Raw genomic sequence first — 18913 nt, forward strand, 5'->3', positions numbered from 1 at the left:
TTATTCTTGTTATGATTGTTTCAATAAATAACGTGAACTGATGCCATTTAGTTTTTTGATAGCTTCCCCAAAACAAGTAATACATAGTCAAGAAATCCTTTCAGAAAGTTTGGAGCAAAACAGAGAAATTATTTAGAACACAACCTGACTATTCAGAGTAAAACTAAATGTTATTATTAATAATGGGTGATATTTATTTAAGCATTTCCTATGTATTGGGCACTGTACTAACACTTTATAATATTATCTAACTAAATTCGTGTGATTCTAGGAGATAGGAATTCTATTATTGGCCCCATTTTTACAACTGAGAAAAATGGTTTACACATGTCACATCACATGTAAAAGTTAGGGTTCTAGCACAGAGCTGACTGACTCTAAAGCAGAGAGCTGACTGACTCTATATAGGCTTTAGACCTATATACCTATATAGGTATAGGTATATATACCTATTTAGTGTAAAATAAAATCTGATAATAAAAGTAACAGTATAGACACTCAGTTTTTATTATTTTAATCTCTTTGGGAAAGAACATCATCATACAAATAGCTGCTGTTTAAAGAATTTTTTTTTGATGTTTATTCAGTTTGAGAAAGAGTGTGAGCAAGGAGAGGGGCAGAGAGAGGAGAGAGAGAGAATCCCAAGCAGGTTCCATGACATCAGCACAGAGCCTGATCTGGGACTCAACCTCACAAACCATGAGATCATGACGTGAGCTAAAATCAAGAGTCAGACGCTTAACCAACTGAGCCACCCAGGTGTCCCATTTAAAGAACATTTTTAAATAATATTCTAGTTCTTCAAGAACTTCCACAGGGATACTCTTGTACCAGTAGAGTATTAGAAGAAAATAAGATTCAGGAAATCATTACATTAAACCTATCATTCCATAGCCACTGTGCATCTTGAAACAAAATGGCATACAATAGTGAAATGAATCTCAATGATTTGTACATCAGGGTGTCAAGCCTAAAAATACAAATTGTATAGTATCTAAGTCTGTTTGGGCTCCTATAACAAAATATCACAGACCTTGGCAGCTTATAAACAACAGGTATTTATTTCTCACAGTTCTGGAGGCTGAAGTTGGGTTCTGGGCCCTCTTACAGGTTCCAGACTTGTCATTGCATTCTCACATGGCATAAAGAGCTAGGAAGCTCTGTGAGGTCTCTGTTATAAGGGTACTAATCCCATTCATGAGGACTCCATCCACATGAGCTAAGCACTTCCCAAAGGTCCCCTCTCCTAATACCATCACGTTGAGCATTAAGATTCCAACATATGAATGTTTGGGGAAATAAATATTCAGATCAGAGCACACAGCTAGTAACTGAATTTATTCTAAATTTCACACTAGAAATTTAACTGTAAAGATATGGAGAAAGTTGAGAAAAAGAAAGTACAGATAGTGAACACTTATAAAAAGTTTCAAACAGATACAAATTAACTAGTAAATTGGCTAAAATATTTTAAGTAACTGAAATTCCCAATGCTGGCAAAGTATAAGAAGTTGATACCTTCACTTACAAATGCTACATTACATGACACAACTTTTTTTTTTTTTTTTTGAGAGAGAGAGGTGCAGGGCGCAAGTGAGTGGGGGGGGGGGGAGAGTGAATCCCAGGAGACGCAGAGAGAGAAAGAGAGAGAGAGAGAGAGAGAGAGAGAGAGAGAAAGCAGGGCTCATCCGAAGTGGGGCTTGCATTTACCCAAAGCAGGGCTCGGGCTCACTTGATGCAGGGCTACAGCTCACCCAACTCAAACTCAAGAACCATGAGATCATAACCTGTATGTGAGTCAGATGTGTAATGACTGAGCCACCTAGGCACCTGACACAACATTTTTTAAATGCCTACAGATATCAAAATATTAATTTATGATACATCTTATGGACAATTTATTCATTAAAAATAATAACTAGAAGACTATGTCATAACATGAAAAAAATGCTTGCATGTCAAGTTAAAAAAAAGTAGTAGGACAAAACTAGGCATATACTGTGATTACAACTGTTTTAAAAATACACGGGAGGGGCACCTGGGTGGCTCAGTTGGTTAAGCGTCCGACTTCGGCTCAGGTCATGATCTCTCGGTCTGTGAGTTCGAGCCTGCGTCAGGCTCTGTGCTCACAGCTCAGAGTCTGGAGCCTGCTTCGGATCCTGTGTCTCTCTCTCTCTCTGCCCCACCCCTGCTCATGCTCTGTCTCTCTTAGTCTTTCAAAATTGAATAAATGCTAAAAAAAAAAATTTTTTAAATACATGGGAATTTGGAAGAGAATATAATAAAATGCTAACATTTATTGTGCAAGAAATGTTTTCCTTTCCTCTATTTTCCCAATATTCTAAAATGGGTAATATTGCTTCTGTTAACAAAAAGTTCCTTTTAAAAATAATTTATTTGGGGTGGGGTGGCTCAGTTGGTTAGGAGTCCAACTTTGGCTCAGGTTCATGAGATTGAGCCCCATGTCGGGCTCTGTGCTGACAGCTCAGAACCTGGAGCCTGCTGCAGATTCTGTGTCTCCCACTGTCTCTGCCCTTCTCCCCCACTCATGCACTGTCTGTCTGTCTCGCTCTCAAATATAAATAAAACATTTTAAAAATTTTTAAATAAACATTAAAAAATAAAAATAATTCATTTGACGGTGGCTAAATTTGACATCTGGCTGCATGTTGTTTTTTTTATTCTAAGAGACTCAGCAAACCAGCAACTGGCCTGACTTCTGTCCTTTAGCATAGCTTTATAATAATGCTTGCAAGTAATGTACCAGTAAATAAAGCAGCAGTATCAAGCATTTTAAAGAATGAAGCTAATTAAGCCAAAAGATGAAAAGTTCTTTGGTTGGCTCTGTGGCCTGATGCTATTAGTTAAATTGGCTAATTATTTCCACATTATAAAACAACTCCAGACATGCTTTAGTGAAAGAAATAGAAAGCAGAACATTTTAATGGAGGGTCAGCAACCTTTCAGAAATGTTGTGTCAGATCTTCATTCACTACTTCAAAAAAGCAGAGACTAGTTGCCATTGCTGCATATTCAGTGGGCTCTTCCAGCCAAGCAAGTCAGTCAGGAAGTGTGATCACTCAAGTCTATAACAAAGGAATATGCAGCTGAGCCTGATACTACTACTGGTTACCAAACAAAAAGGATGTAAACTGAGAATGGAGGGAGAAAAAACGATCATTTTCCAAAACTATACCTGCCTCTTCAAAGAACCTCAACAACTCAACCACCAAACGTGATACAGGTGATAGATTTCTTCAACCTGTGGTACGAGAGTAAGGTAAGAAGTTGTCAAAGGAAGAGAGAAATTAATTTCTGTTAATTCATTGAACAGAAATGAGAATTTGTTATCTGAAAAGCTAATATAGGAAGCAAAGCTCTAGCAAAACAGCATACTGTAGAGTAAACCAAAATACTATGGAATAGTGGTTAAGACAGTTTCTGGAGCCAGTCTATCTGGGTTCATATATCCCACTCAACCATTTACTACCTTTGTGACTTTGAACAAATTACTTACCCTTTTTGTTTAAAATGAAATGTCTGCTATTAGTGTTATCACTACCATCAAGAAAAAGGCACAAAAACGACATAAAAAAATCAAAAAGAGATAAAAGTACAAATATTTGTAAGTCATAAAAGACTTCACATCAATTAATTTGAAAACTAAGATGAAATGTCTACCATACAGCAGGTGTTCAGTAAGTATGTATCGGATGAATGATTGAAGAAAAGTAAATAATCTGTGTGTTTATTTTTTTTATAAGATATATATGTACTTCCAAAATTGACTCTGGGAGAAACAGAAAACTTAAACCAAACGTCATCCAAGGAAACAAACTATCAAAAGTGTTTCCTACTAGGAGATCCTGGGTGACTCAGTCATTTAAGCATCCAACTTCAGCTCAGGTCATGATCTCATGGTTCATGAGTTTGAGCCCCATATCAGGTTCTCTTCTCTCAGCAAAGAACCCACTTCAAATCCTCTGTCCCCCTCTCTCTGCCCCTCCCCCACACTCACTCATGCTCTCAAAAAATAAATAAACATTAAAAAATATATATTTCCCTCTTCACCTATCTTCATCTCAAAATGCCAGGTTCAAATGATTTTTTTTTTTACAGGTTAGCTTTACCAAATCTTCAAAGAATACATATTAAAAAAAAAACCCAGAACAGAAATGGATAAACCTACCCAACTCATTTTATAAAGCAAGTATAATCTTGCTACCAGAATAGGACAAGGACAATAGAAATCAATCTCACTGAGAACAAAGATAAAACATTAAATCCAGGATATATAAAAATCTCATGATCAAATTGTGATGGAATTTCATGGATGTCTACCACTATAAATCATCATATTAATAAAGATTTTAAAAACCATAAAATAGGGGCAACTAGGTGGCTCAATCGGTTAAGTGTCTGACTCTTGATTTCAGTTCAGGTCGTGATCTCACAGTTCATGAGATCAAGTCCTGTGTCGGGCTCCGAGGTGACAGGACAGAGCCTGCTTGGGATTCTCTCTCCCCCTCTCCCTACCTCTCCCCTGCTCATGCTCTCTCTCAAAATAAATAATGGTTTTTAAAAAACCATATCATAATCTCAAAAGATATAGAAAAGCTCTTTAGAAAATACAACACACATTCATAACACTACTAGCAAATTAAGAAGACAGATTCCTCAACCTGACAAGAAGCAAGTGCCAAAAAACTACAGTAAATATACTTAATTTTAAGTATATTTACTTAATCTCATTAAAGGAAGACAAACCACAGGTACGTAATATCACCCCTGGTCTTCTAACCAGTACTAGTACTGTTCTATATGACAAGGAAAAGAAGTAAGCCATATAAAGAGTGAAAAGGAAAAGTCAAAGTTGTCATAATTTAGAGAGGATTTAAGTGCCCATATAGAGAACCCAAGAGAATCTACGAATAAACTACCAAAATTAACAGTTCAATTCAGCAATGTTGAAAAACAATGAATACCACTCATAATGGCAACAAAAATTATGACACTAGGGATATATATATATATGTATATATATATATATAACAAAATATATCTAAGACTGTTTGCTATGAGAACAATCACAGTATTAACATAAAATAGGATCTAACTAGGATCCTTCAGCCAAAGGGCAGAAGAGGAAGTCCCAGGTCCTTGCCCCCCTTTGGAGACACTGCCTCAACAACAATACCAAATTGCCTTTGTGAGAATTCTAGAAACCAATTAAGAGGTTGCAGCACTCCAGGCAAGTGCAAAAAAGGAGCCACTTCATAGTAGAATCCAGGCTAAAGGAATACCTTCCATTTCAGACATCCTAGCCTCAGAGTAGAAGAAAAGGAGCTAAGACCAAAACACACTGGCTCTTAAAGTTTCTCCTAGGAGGTGGCATATATCACTTCCACTAGCATTTCACTGGCCTAAGCAAGTTACATGGCCCAGCTTTATGTCAATGGGCCAGGAAGTATAATTATCCCATGGGGAGAAAATATTTTGAATAATAAAATGTAGCAAAATGGTCTCTGGAATCAGGCCAACTTTGGCTTTACTAATAACCATGTGCTCTTGGGAAAGCTCCTTGTTTTCCTACAGAATCTTTCTATTGAAGATTATAGTGCCTACCTCCTTGTTGTGGCAGTTAAAATTAAGTAACATTTTTAAAAAGCTCTAAATGAGAAGCTATATCAATTAATAGAAGCTCTAAATGAGAAGCTATATCAATTCATAGACACACTTAATACTATAAAAATGCTGCTACCAAATTAATCCATAAATTTAATATAATAAGACCACAACAAGATTTTTCATGGAACTTAAATTATAAAATTCACAAACAAGAGTAACAGTTTGAAAAAACAAAGACAATTCTGAAAAATAACAATAAGGAGGGGGGGATTTGCCTTATCATATAGCAAGATTTATTCTAAAGTTTTAGGAAATAAGACTATCATACTGACCACACTATCAGTAAAGAGCCCGATGTGTAGCTAGAACTCACCAACCATGAGATCATGACCCAAACTGAAGTCAAGGGTTGAATGCTTAACTGATTGAGCCACCCAGATGCCCTCAAAACTTTAGCACTATTAAAAGAACTATATTAAAGAACACCATAATTCAGTGTAGAAAAGAATGGTCTCAAATCAATGATTGCAGCTTCCACTTTTAAAAACTAGAAACAGAAGAGCAAATGAGATCCAAGGCAAGCAGAAGAAAGGAAAGATAAAAGATCAGAGTGAAAAATCAATGAAAAAGAATACAACAGAAAGAACCTGATTCTTGCCAGACAGATTAAGGGAGAGAGAGAGAGAGAGAGGGAGGGAGAGAAGGAGGGAGGAAGGTAGGAAGGAGGGAAGGAGGTAAGAGAGAGAAAGAGAGAACAAACAAATATAAATTACCAGTATCAGGAGAGAAAGAGATGATATTGCTAGAGATTCTACACAGTTTAGAAAGATAATAAGGGTATATTATGAACAGTTTTAGGACAATAAATTCAACAACAAATGAAATCGGCAAATTCCTTGAAAGACACAAACTACTCACACTTACTCAAGAAAAAATACATAACCTGCATACTTAATGGTGAAAAATTGATATCCTAAGGTCAGAACAAGGTGATAAAGTCTGATCTCACCACATATATTCAACATTGCACTAGAGGATCTAGCCAGTTCAATAAGGCAAGAAAAGAAATAAAAGGTATCCAGACTGGAAAGTAAGAAGTAAACTCTAGTTGCAGATGCTATGATCCTCAATGTAGAAAATCCTGTGGAATCTACATAAAAGCTACTAGAATAGTTTAGCAAGGCTGAAACAACTTCTAATCTATTGTATTCCAAATATTGGCAATAAACAATTAGAAATTTAAAATTTCAAAAATATCATTTACAATAGCCATCAAAAATATTAAATGCTCAGAGTTAAATCTGATCAAAAAGGTACAATATTCGTACACTAGAACTACAGAAATTAAAGACAACCTAAGAAATTAATACATATACTGTGTTCATGCATCAGAAGAATGAATACTGCTGAGGCGCCTGGGTGGTTCAGTTGGTTAAGCCTCCAACTTTGGCTCAGGTCATGATCTCACACTTCATGAGTTTGAGGCCCCACATCCGGCTCTGTGTTGGCAGTGTGAAGACTGGGATTCTTTCTCTCTCCCTCTCTCTCTGCCCCTCCCCCACTCACATGTACATGTGCACATGCTCTCTCCCTCTCTCAAACTTTTTTTAAAACAAGAGACTGAATATTGCTAAGATAGATGTTAATTCTCCCCCAAACTGAACTATCAATGGAATACAGTCTCAATCAAAATCCCAGCAGGCTTTTGCAGATATTGACAAGTAGATTCTAAAATAGATAGAAATGTCAAGGACTTACAACAAACATGAATGTCATGAACTTGAAAAAAAGAACAAAGTTGGAGGACTTGAAGACCTATTTTAAAGCCACAGTAATCAATACAAAGAGACCAAAGTAACAGAATTCAAAGTCCAGAAATAGACCCACACATATATGGTCAATCAAGTTTTCAGCAAAAGTACAAAGGCAATGTAGTGGAGAAGGACAGTCTTTTCAATAAATGATGGTAAAACAACTGGGATACCCATAAGCAAAAAATTAAACTTCAATTCTTGCATCATATGTAAAAAATTAACTCAACATGGGTCACAGACCCAAATTACAAATGTAATAAATGTAATTCTAAATATAAAACCGTTTATAAATATAAAAATTATAAATCTAAAAAATATATTTATAAATATATAAAGATTTATATAAATATAAATATAAAAAATTAAAAAGAATTTATGAAGAATATATAGAATAAAACCTGTGTGACTTTAGGCTATGTGAAGTTTCCTTAGATATGACACCAAAAGCATGATCTATAGGGGTGCCTGGGTGGCTCAGTCAATTAAGCAACCAACTCTTCATTTAGGCTCAGGTCTTGAGCTCAGTTCATGGATCGATCTCTCTCCCTCCCTCTCTCAAACAAAAGTATATGATCCATAAAAAAAAAAAAAAGATAAATCTGACTTCATAAAAATTAAGAACTTTTTTGCTAAAGACACTTAAAAGAATGAAAGAACAAGCCAAAGACTGGGAGAAAATATATTCAAACCATTTACCTGGTTTATCCAGAATATATTTTTTTAAACTCTCAAAATTCAATAAGAAGAAAACAAATAACCCAATTAAAATATAGGGAAAAGATATGAATATACACTTCACCAAAGAAAATACATGGATAGCAAATAAGCACGTTTCAAAACTTACACACTTAAAACACATAGGGAGTAGGAGTTTCCAACTTTATCTTTAAGGTGTTATTTTTAAAAAGCTTGAAGAAAATATATCACAATCTCAGTATCTGTTCATTCTGTGTAATGAGTATAATTATTTATTATTTATCCTTTGCTATTTCATGTATTTAAGCAAATATTTTATATTTCAAATGTTTTTTAGATGTTTTTAAGCATTTACTGACTACTCACTATATGGCCAGCAGTGGACTAAACACTGGGGATACACAAAAAATTTTAAGACAAAAATCTTACCCTCAAGAAATCTTATCCTCATGGTCTAGTAAGGGAGACAGATGCATTAACAGATCATTTTAGTAAGAGTGAGAATTAATCAAGAGCTAAAAGTGTGGTCTTGAGGAGGCTGGCAACTTTGAAGAAAATGGATTTGAGAGGCCAAGACTAAAGATAAGAAGACCAATTAGGGGGGAGTTCTAGTTTGGCTCTGGTCATCTCCTCACAGTTCATGAGTTTGAGTTCTACATCAGGCTCTGCACTCTCCATGCAGAACCTGCTTCAGATCCTCTGTCTCCCTCTCTCTGCCCCTCCCTCATGTACTCGCACTCTCTCTCTTAAAAATAAACATTAAAAAATAAAACAATAGGAAGACCAATGAGGAAATTATTATAGGCAAGAATAATGAGATTCTGAATCAGGACCATTAGAGGGATAGAGAAAAAGGAGCAGTTTCAAGAAATATTTAGGAGGTACAATCAGCAAGATTTTGAGTCTGACTGGATATGAATTTAAGGAAAAGAGAAGAAAAGTTCAAATTACTAGGCTGTATAACTACTTAGATAGTAAAAAAGGGAATAAACTTGGAGGAGGGTCAGGCTTTGGGGAGAACATGAGAAATTAAATTTTAGACATGCTGAATTTGAAGTATCAGTGGACATTCAGATGACTATGCTAAAAAGTTTAGAATAGAAGAGACTGGAGAGAAAAGAAAGAATAGATACTAATATAGAGGAACAATAGGTATGTGTATGACAGGACCTAAGTAGGATTATTATTTAAGGAATGGGTGAAAGTTAACCAGTCATTTTTATCTTCCTTAGGTCACAGACTGTTAAAATCTGATTATGCACCTTCTCACCAGATACATGCACATAAACACAAAACTGCCCAAAATCTTAGTTAGATCAGTGACCTTAAGAACCTCTGTTATAGACTGATCAGAAGGAAGCACAGAGAGAAAGGGGTTAAAGTTACTCAACCAGTATTTATTCAACACCTGCTATATGTGCAGATGTTGTAATGGATTCTGGAAACATAGGATCAAGGCAGACTATACCCCTCTCCTCATGGAAGTCACATTCTAATTGAGAAAAATACATACATACATACAAATATATCAAAACAACAAACCCCACAAGATTCCTAAAGAACAAAATAGGTGCAGTGAAAGAAATAAGCAGAGTAGGAAGATAAACTACTTTAAATAGGGTAGTCAGGGAAGGCTTCTCTGAGGAAGTGACATTTGAGTTGAGAAATAGAAATGGAAGTGAACCAACAAGTCACATGAAAAACTAGAGGAAGAATATTACAGGTAAAGGGAACAAATACAAAGGATCAGAGATGAGAAAGAGTTTGGTATGTGTCAAGGAACAGCATGAGGCCAATGTGGCTGAAGCGCAAATGAACTGAGGAAAGAATAGTTTGAGATAAGGTTTGGAGAGGCAGAAATAAGCCTGATCATTCCCACTAGCAAAATATGAGGGTCCCAATTTCTCTATATCCTTGTCAACACTTGTTATTTTTTTTAATGTTTATTTTTGAGAGAGAGAGCACGAGTGGGGCAGGGGCAGAGAGAAGGGAAGACACAGAATCTAAAGCAGGTTCCAGGCTCTGAGCTGCCGGCATAGAACCTGATGGCAGGGCTCAAACTCACGAACCACGAGATGGTGACCTGAGCTGATATTGGACGCTTAGCTGACTGAGCTACCCAGGCACCCCAATGTTTATTTTGAAAGAGAGAGAGCAAGCAGGGCAGCGGGGGGATGGGGACAGAGGATCTGAAGCAGGCTCTGTGCTGACAGCAGAAAACCCGATGTGGGGCTCAAACTCATGAACTGTGAGATCATGACCTAAGACAAAATTGAGAGTCAGACACTTAACTGACTGAGCCACCCAGGTGCCCCTCTGCTTTTTTTTTTTTTAATTACAGTCATACAAGGAGGTATAAAATGGTATCTCATTATGGTTTTCATTTGCATTTCCCTAATAATTACAATGTTGAGCATCTTTTCATGGGGCTTATTAGCTGCTTATATGGATAAATGTTGTCTTCATCTATTTCGGCTGCCATAACAAAATACCATAGACTGGATGGCTTAACAGAAATTTACTGCATATAGATCTGAAGGCTGAGAAGCCCAATATCAAGGTACCAGCAATTCAGCTCTCTTCATGGCTTGCAGACAGCTGTCTTTTCACTGTCCTCACATGGCTTTTCCTGGGTGGGTGTACTTGGAGAGATTTCTCTTTCTTCTTCTTCCTATAAAGCTGCTAATCCCATCATAAAGGTCCCACCTTCATAACCTAATCTAACCCTAATTACTTCCCAAAGGCCTCATCTCCAAATACCCTTGCATTGGGGATTAGGGCTTCAACACAGAAATTCTAGGAGGACACATTCAATTCATAACAAATGTCTATTCATATCCTTTGCCCACTTAAAAATTAGGTTTTTATTGCTGAGTTGTAAAAGTTATTTTTGTTCTTTGGATATTAGATGCCTATCAGATACATAATTTGCAAATATTTTCTCCCATTCTGTAGGTTGTCTTCACTCTCTCTTTTTTAGTTTCTTTTTTTCCAGTTTTAATGAGGTACAATCGATCTATAACACATTGTGTAAAGTTAAGATGTACAACCTGTAAATCTGATACTTCTATGTTGCAAAATGATTACCATCTTGGCCTGAACTAACACCTCCATCATGTCATCCTGTCTTTTGTTGATAGTGTTCTTTGAAACACAAAAGTTTTTCATATTGATCAAGTCCAATTTATCTATCTTTCCTTTGACTGCTTGTGCTTTAAATGTCATATCTATGAAGAATTACACGTATGTTTTCTTCTAAGAATTTTATAGTTTTACCTCTTAGATCTAGGTCTTTGATCCATTTTGAGTTTAACTCTTGCATACAGTGTCATATGACTTTTTAAAATATGCTAAAAGAGTAACCATAAAAGTCTACTCAGTAAAGAATATTCAAAATGTCCTCTCTTCCCATACCAACCAAATTCACTACCACGGGCAGCTAACAATGTCTGCTACGGAAACGGAAGGGATATGGTAACCCAAGAGAGGCCAGAGTTGGAATAGTAAGTGCCCAGTTGATTACTCAACGAGGGGTAACAATAGTTCAAGGATTTTAAGCCAAAACTGGTACAAGGCAGGCTAGCTCCCACTGACTACTGAATAAAAGCCACTCAGCTGGAGTATGAGTCAACTCCCAGGATCTCTAATGGTAAGAGCTGTCCTTCTCTTCCTGCTCTACCTACCCAAGCTCAAAACAAAGAGAAACATGTCAAGGTTCATGTCCTTTCCATCTCCTTTCCCTGCACATCAAATCTTAAATATATTCTCAATAGTAAAGTAAAATTAAATATATTTAACAAAGAGTAAAGAAATATTAAGAAAGCAAAAGAAGATGAAATTCATCTATTTTTTAAAGACTTTTATTTTTTTAAGTAATCTCTAAACCCAACATGGGGCTCAAACTCACAACCCCAAGATCAAGAGTCACATGCTCCACTGACTGAGCCAGCCAGGCATCCCAACAAATTCATTTAACTTTTTTATGTTCAATCAATCTTCTCTTTATAAAATCTTGCCACATGTTATGCAAATTCGGCAGCAAGAGACTGTTTAGGACATATCAAAAGTCTGAGGATTAAATATGGACTCACTGGGTAACCAGTGACCAATGAGTCCACAAACTCTTCCTTTACTTCTAAATTTAAGCTGAGGTAAAGCTCAGTTTCCCCATCTCCGAAAGAGAAATGATGATAACATATAAGTCTGACCTATCTCTGGAGAATGAATGAGATCATGTCTACAAAAGGAGCTCCTGGAGGAAAAAGTGTCAGATGAGTACTGAGCCTTAGAGTTGCTGATCTTGTAAGATCTAAAATTATAATAGATTTTTTCTTTGAATGAGAATCTCAGATTTAAAAATACATAATAAGTCAGACATCCAAGAGTTCACCATTGTGAATTTCTCATTAAATGATGAGCAATCCTGGACCCATTAATTTCTCTAATGTACAAATAGAATGACTTCTCACTTCCTTTCAGAAGAAATTAACAAAGAAGACAAAATTAAACTAAACTTTTTTGTAAAGTCTCCCTGATAGCAAAAGGGTGGAGTACAGAGAAGAGGCATAATCATATAACCATACATCAACAGCACAGCTGTCTTCCCCACTTTTAAGGGCTGGTATTCTTTTTTTTTTTTTTTTTCTTAATGTTTATTTTTGAAAGAGAGAGAGAGAGAGAGAGAGAGAGAGAGAGAGAGAGAGAGACCCACAAATTGTGAGATCATGACCTGAGCTAAAGATGGATGCTAAACTTACTGAGCCACCCAGGTGCCCCTGGGGGCTGGTATTCTTCTCTAGTCTTTTGAGGGGGGGAAAAAAAAAGGTTGTAAATTTTCTGACTTGGGAAAAACACTTGAACATGACTGGCCAAACTGTATTTTACTAAAGAGTTAAATTATGTCAATAAACATGGGAATGAGGAGGAAGTAATTAAAAAGATTAAAAAAATAAAAATAACATGAATGGAAGAAATAAGAAACAGCAAATAGGGACCTTTAAATATGGCCTTTTGCATATTCCCCATCTTATCACTCTCTTCTACACTTTCTTTTTTTTTTCTTTTCTTCACTGAAGTAAGGACATGATAGGAAGTAGCTTCTAGATCTGGGCAAGAAGGACAAACTAAAACATCACATTTCACCAAATAGATACTTATAAGTAGTTCTATATACATGGATAAGTATATACATAAATGGATATATAAATGGATTCCTATATAAATGGATATGCATATTATGGATATATGCAAACAAGCATATATGCAAAATAATAGTATATATATTAATACAAAGTAATGAGAACTTTTAACACATAAGAATTTACCTTTTTTTAATGTTTATTTATTTTGAGAGGGAGAGAGAGAGCGCGCACATGTGCATGAACAGAAGGGCAGAGAGAGAGGGAAAGAGACAGGGAGAGGGAGGGGGAGGGAGAGGGAGAGAAAATCCCACGCAGGCTCCGTGTCAGTGCCAACCCAATGCAGGGCTCGAACTTACAAACCATGAGATCATGACCTGAGCTGAAACCATTAGTTGAATGGTTAACCAACTGAGCCATCCAGGGACCCCAGAATTTATCTGTCTTAATGGTCATCATCCCTCAAAGTACAGAAGTTATTCTAATTGACAGAGGACCTCACATCTGGTCTGAGGTGTCTTTCCCTATCTTTATGTTCTTCCTAATAAGCAACTGGGAAGGACATATGTTTATATTCATATATAATTGAATAAAAGAACTAACAAAAAATTCAATTAGATTAGATAATGGAGAAAAGAAAAAAGAGGATGCCAAAAAAAAAAGCCAAAATGTTTAAGCCTGGAAAGTTATGAATGTTAGTATCATTGAAAGAAATGAAGACTTTACAGAGCAAGTTAGTTTCAAGAAAATGAAACCCATTTTACCATGTGTTGCACATATATTTCAAAAGGAACCTTCAAATGGAATAGACTAATTGACAATCAAAGCTGGAAACATGTTAATGATAGGAAAAAAAGTCTCATCAGCATAGAAATGATATTAAAACTTTAAGAGTAGAAAACATACTTGAAGTAAATACAGAATAATAATACAGAATAATGAAGGAAAGAAAGGCATATTGGTGGCTGAACTTCAAGGAATATCCTCTGGGTTACCAAAGAAGCACCATGAATATACATACTTCCATTATGTATACTTATCATGTTACATTTTCAGAGCTACCTTTCCCAATGACTTCCTGTGGCAAAGCAGATATTCAATTAAAGGTGTGCTGAATAAAAATATGAATAGTTAGGAACCAGAGAAGAAAGTGAGCAAAAAAGAGAATATAATCCATTAGAGAGGAAGTAGAATGGGGAGATTATCGTGGTCACTATTTATTAATCCAGCATAAACAAAACACCCAGAAATTAGAGCCTGTTTATATATAAATTGATCTGAAGTATACCAGATTCAGAGAAAAAGTACCTTGATGCAATACTAATAGAATAGACTGAAGAGTAAAGAAAATTAAAGCTGGATGGCTCTACAACAGTACAGTTCCCCTAAAAAGAGATCAGATCTTATTCTACTCACTGAGAGCCACCAACCAAGCACTGAAGAGAACATAATTGAAAATGAATTCAGAGGCATACTATCAATTTTGTATAGGTAAGTAATTTTTTAGCATCTGAAAATCTCATGGTTAATGAATCAGCCACCAAAGACTGCCTAATGAGGCTAACTAAACAGTGTAAAGATTTGTGAATGGACCAATTTAAAGCAGTTTGTTGATAACATTACAGGAATGCTAAATAAATAACAATAGTAATAAAGGCATAATTAATGGTGCAAAAACCAGGGAGCTAAGGGATTTAAATCTTAAGCTTGGACAATTTCCTTTGTGAGCTTTAATGAGTCATTCTTGTTACTAATTAGTACAAACAAATAGTATTACTGAGTGGAGGTTAGTATCATGAACCTGGAGAGAAGACAAGCTAAAGTTAGCTACTAAATGTGATTGACTATGAACAAATGACTCAATTTTTATTATGTACTTGATATGCAGTACTTCCTCTTTGTACTAAAAGTCAGCCACTTCCACTTTATCACAAGGATATAAAAACAGATTAAATAAATATGCATAAAATTGTTGTGAGCTTTTAAAATAATTAAATTAAAACCAAGTTACCATGACACTGTCTGAAGTTTGTATTAGCATAATAAACAGGTGGTTATTCCATAAACTAAATTCAACTCAATACCTTCTCTCCAGGTATTAACAGTGATAATAAAACCATTCCCTTGTACCTGCATGGTTTTTCACTTTTTTCAAAGCACTTCTGCAAATATTAATTGAAGTAGTAGTATTATATACGATCTGACCACTCATTAAAAAGGCATGCTAGGGGTGTCTGGGTGGCTCAGGTGGTTAAGCGTTTGACTCCAGTGCAGGTCATGATCTCACGGTTTGTGAGTTCGAGCCCCACATCAGGCTCTGTGCTGACAGCTCAGAGCCTGCAACCTGTTTCGAATTCTGTTTCTCCCTCTCTCTCTGCCCCTCCCCTGCTCATACTCTGTCTCTCAAAAAATAAATAAATGTTAAAAAAAAAAGGCATGCTAAGTATCAGTTTATGTCACAAGAAATACTCCTATCTCCTCCCTAGTGCTAATAATAACATACTCCCTGTTATTTACATAGACTTTCACTTCTTTCAAAGCACTTTCACATATATTAACTAGAGCAGTGGCATTACGAATGATCTTTCCATTCTTTGCTTCATCCTAAGGGCAGAACCCAAAAAAAGAAGACTAAAGATTGAGAAATAGACTAGATGGTTTTCAGGCAGTCAATTCATGATTCTTAAAGCTGGACTCGGGTTTCCCAAAAGTCAGAATCAGAGCAAACTCCCCATCCAGCACAATATGCTGATTCCCCCTTTCTTCCAGACCAAAGGTTTTAGGAAGCAATAGAATTAAGTGATTAAGATAACCTAAGTATGGGTGTAAGGGAAGAAACCAAATCTGTCTTGATCACCTCTGTAACCCCTCTGTGTCAAGCACAAGGCTCAACGTAGAGCTAATGCTCAGTAAATCATCATTTACGATGATTACCACAGTAAGAACTTTCTACCCAAGCTCCCACAGAATATCTGCTATGGAGCCATTACTTTTCTTCCACAATTACTGCTTTCAAATGTGTGCACACTAAGAAGAATCTAAGGAAGATTAGGATCACAGAGCAAAAAGCAGAGGTCCATTAAGAATCCAGGCTACAAGAGCACCTGGGTGGCTCAGTTAGTTAAGCGTCTCTTAATTTCAGCTCAGGTAGTGGTCTCACAGTTTGTGAGATAAAGCCTCACATCAGGCTCCGCATTGACAACATGGAGCCTACTTGGGATTCTCGCTCTCTGACCCTTCCCCTGCTTGTGCTCTCTCTCAAAACAAATAAAGAAACATTAAAAAAAATAAAAAAAGAATCCAGGATATAGACTCCTGGAAGGTAGATTCAGAGGGCCAAGGCAATTTCAAAGGCAAAGGGAGATACACCTAATGACCCTTAATTTACTAAGCAAGCGCTTTTAAATTCCCATGCTTAAACTAAAAACTCCTTCAGCAAACTGGTGCAGTCACTCTGCAAAACAGTATGGAGTTTCCTCAAAAGCTTAAAAATAGAACTATCCTACAATCCAGCAATCACACTACTAGGTTTTACCCAAAGGATATAAAAATACTAATTCAAAGGGATACACACACCCCAGTGTTTATAGCAGCATTATCGACAGTACCCAAATTATGGAAACAGCCCAAATGTCTATCAAAGTCCCTGATGAATGGATAAAAAGGATGTGGTATATATATGTGTGTGTGTGTGCGCGCGCGCACGCACACACACACACACACACACACAAAATGGAATATCACTCAGCCATAAAAAAGAATGAAATCTTGCCATTTGCAATGATGTGGATAGAGCTAGAGAGTATTGTGCTAAGCAAAATAACTCAGCCAGAGAAAAACAAATATCATATGATTTCACTCAGATGTGGTATTTAAGAAACAAAACAAATGAGCATAGGGGGGAAAAAGAGAAAGGTAACCCAAGAAATAAAATGAAGAGAACAAGAAGAGAACGGATGGTTACCAGAAGGGAGGTGGGTGGGGGGAATGGCTCAAATAGGTAATGGGGATTAAGGAGTGCACTTGTGATGAACACTCACCCGGTGTTGGACCTAAGTGCTGAATCACTAAATTGTACACCTGAAATTAATTTACACTGTATGTTAACCGGAACTCAAATAAAAACTTTAAAAATAACAATAAAAAAATAAAAATTAACTCAAAAAAGAAGTTCCAAAAGGGAAAATTATTTCCTATATTGTTTATGTCCTTAAAGTCATTCATCATGTGAGTTATAAAAATAATTTCTTCTTTTTCTTTGATATGACCAAGATAACGGAAGGTACTTTGGTTTATCCAGTAATTGAGTTACTGGCAATTTGGTTCTAAATTAAAATTTTTAATTGATTTCATTTTAAAAAGCACTAAGAGAAGCACCTGGGTGGCTCAATCAGTTAAGCATCCGACTTTGGCTCAAATCGTGATCATGGTTCGTGAGTTCAAGCCCCATGTCAGGCTCTGTGCTGACAGCTCAGAGCCTGGAGCCTGCTTCAGATTCTGTTTCCCTCTCTCTCTGCCCCTCCCCCACTCGCACTCTGCCTCTCTCTCTCTCAAAAATAAACATTAAAAAATTTCAGGGGCACCTGGGTGGCTCAGTCAGTTGAACATCTGACTTCGGCTCAGGTCGTGATCTCACAGTTCATGAGTTCAAGCCCCACGTCGGGCTCACTACTGTCAGCACAGAGCCTGCTTCAGATCCTCTGTTCCCCCTCTCTCGGTCCCTACCCTGCTTACTCTCTCTCTCTCAAAAATAAATAAAACATTAAAAAAATTTTAAAGCACTAAGAAACATTAGTTTTTAAAAGTCCAATGGTAGGGTGCCTAAGTGGCTCAGTTGGTTAAATGTCCAACTTCGGCTCAGGTCATGATCTCATGGTTCATGGGTTCAAACCTTGCATCAGGCTCTGTACTGACAGCTCAGAGCCTGGAGCCTGCTTCAGATTCTGTGTCTCCCTCTCTCTCTTCCCCTCCCCCGCTTGTGCTCTGCTCTGTCTCAACAATAAATCAAATATTTAAAAAATTAAAAAAAATAAAAGTACAATGATAAAATAAATATAAAAATAAAAGTACAATGGCAATACATTTCATAAACATTTATAAAATTACACTGCTCTAATGTAGCTTTATTGTTTCCATATTTAACACATAGAACATTTTCTTAAAATAATGACAAATGTAAGTTGTTGTTTTTTTAAACCACCACAAGCTACTTACATTCCAAATTTAGTTGGAGATGGTTTCTTTTAAAAAATTACTTTGTAGAGGTGTCTGGGTGGCTCAATTGGTTAAGCTTCTGACTCTTGATTTCAGCTCAGGTCATGATCTCAGGGTTTGTGAGTTCAGACCCACGTAGAGCTCCATGCTGTCAGTGCTTAGGATTCTCTCTCTGCCTCCGTCCCCTGCCCATCCCCCCACTTGTGTGTGCGCACCACACACTCTCTCTCTCTCTCAAAAATAAATAAAAATAAACTTAAAAACATTACTTTGTAAAATTTGTAAAATAACCACTCATTAGGAAAAGATAGGCCCATTGGATAATTCACAAACTAGACAACCACAGATGATAAATATGAAAGCACAGTTCTCAGATCATTTTGGTCTCCTTAAAATAAATGTATATCCTTCAGCTTTAGATTA

The 18913-nt window shown here is 36.4% G+C and overlaps 1 protein-coding gene across 18 annotated transcripts in view; it reads right to left on the reverse strand.

Annotated features, from left to right (window-relative positions):
- CD1H11orf80 (chromosome D1 C11orf80 homolog) overlaps nucleotides 1-18913 on the reverse strand; it is a 118514-nt gene that overhangs the window by 66141 nt on the left and 33460 nt on the right. For 2 of the 18 annotated variants that reach the window (XM_053202885.1, XM_053202888.1), the window contains 2 exons: nucleotides 3197-3262; nucleotides 2961-3086 (listed from right to left, as the gene is read on the reverse strand). The exons of 14 other annotated variants lie outside the window; for them this stretch is intronic. The gene's annotated coding sequence lies outside the window, so the exon portion shown is untranslated. The remainder of the gene's footprint in view (nucleotides 1-2960; nucleotides 3087-3196; nucleotides 3263-18913) is intronic. 2 more of the 18 variants (XM_053202887.1, XM_053202886.1) reach the window with 2 other exon arrangements.

Source organism: Acinonyx jubatus, chromosome D1, assembly GCF_027475565.1.
Source record: "Acinonyx jubatus isolate Ajub_Pintada_27869175 chromosome D1, VMU_Ajub_asm_v1.0, whole genome shotgun sequence".
NCBI classification, from domain to species: Eukaryota; Metazoa; Chordata; class Mammalia; order Carnivora; family Felidae; genus Acinonyx; species Acinonyx jubatus.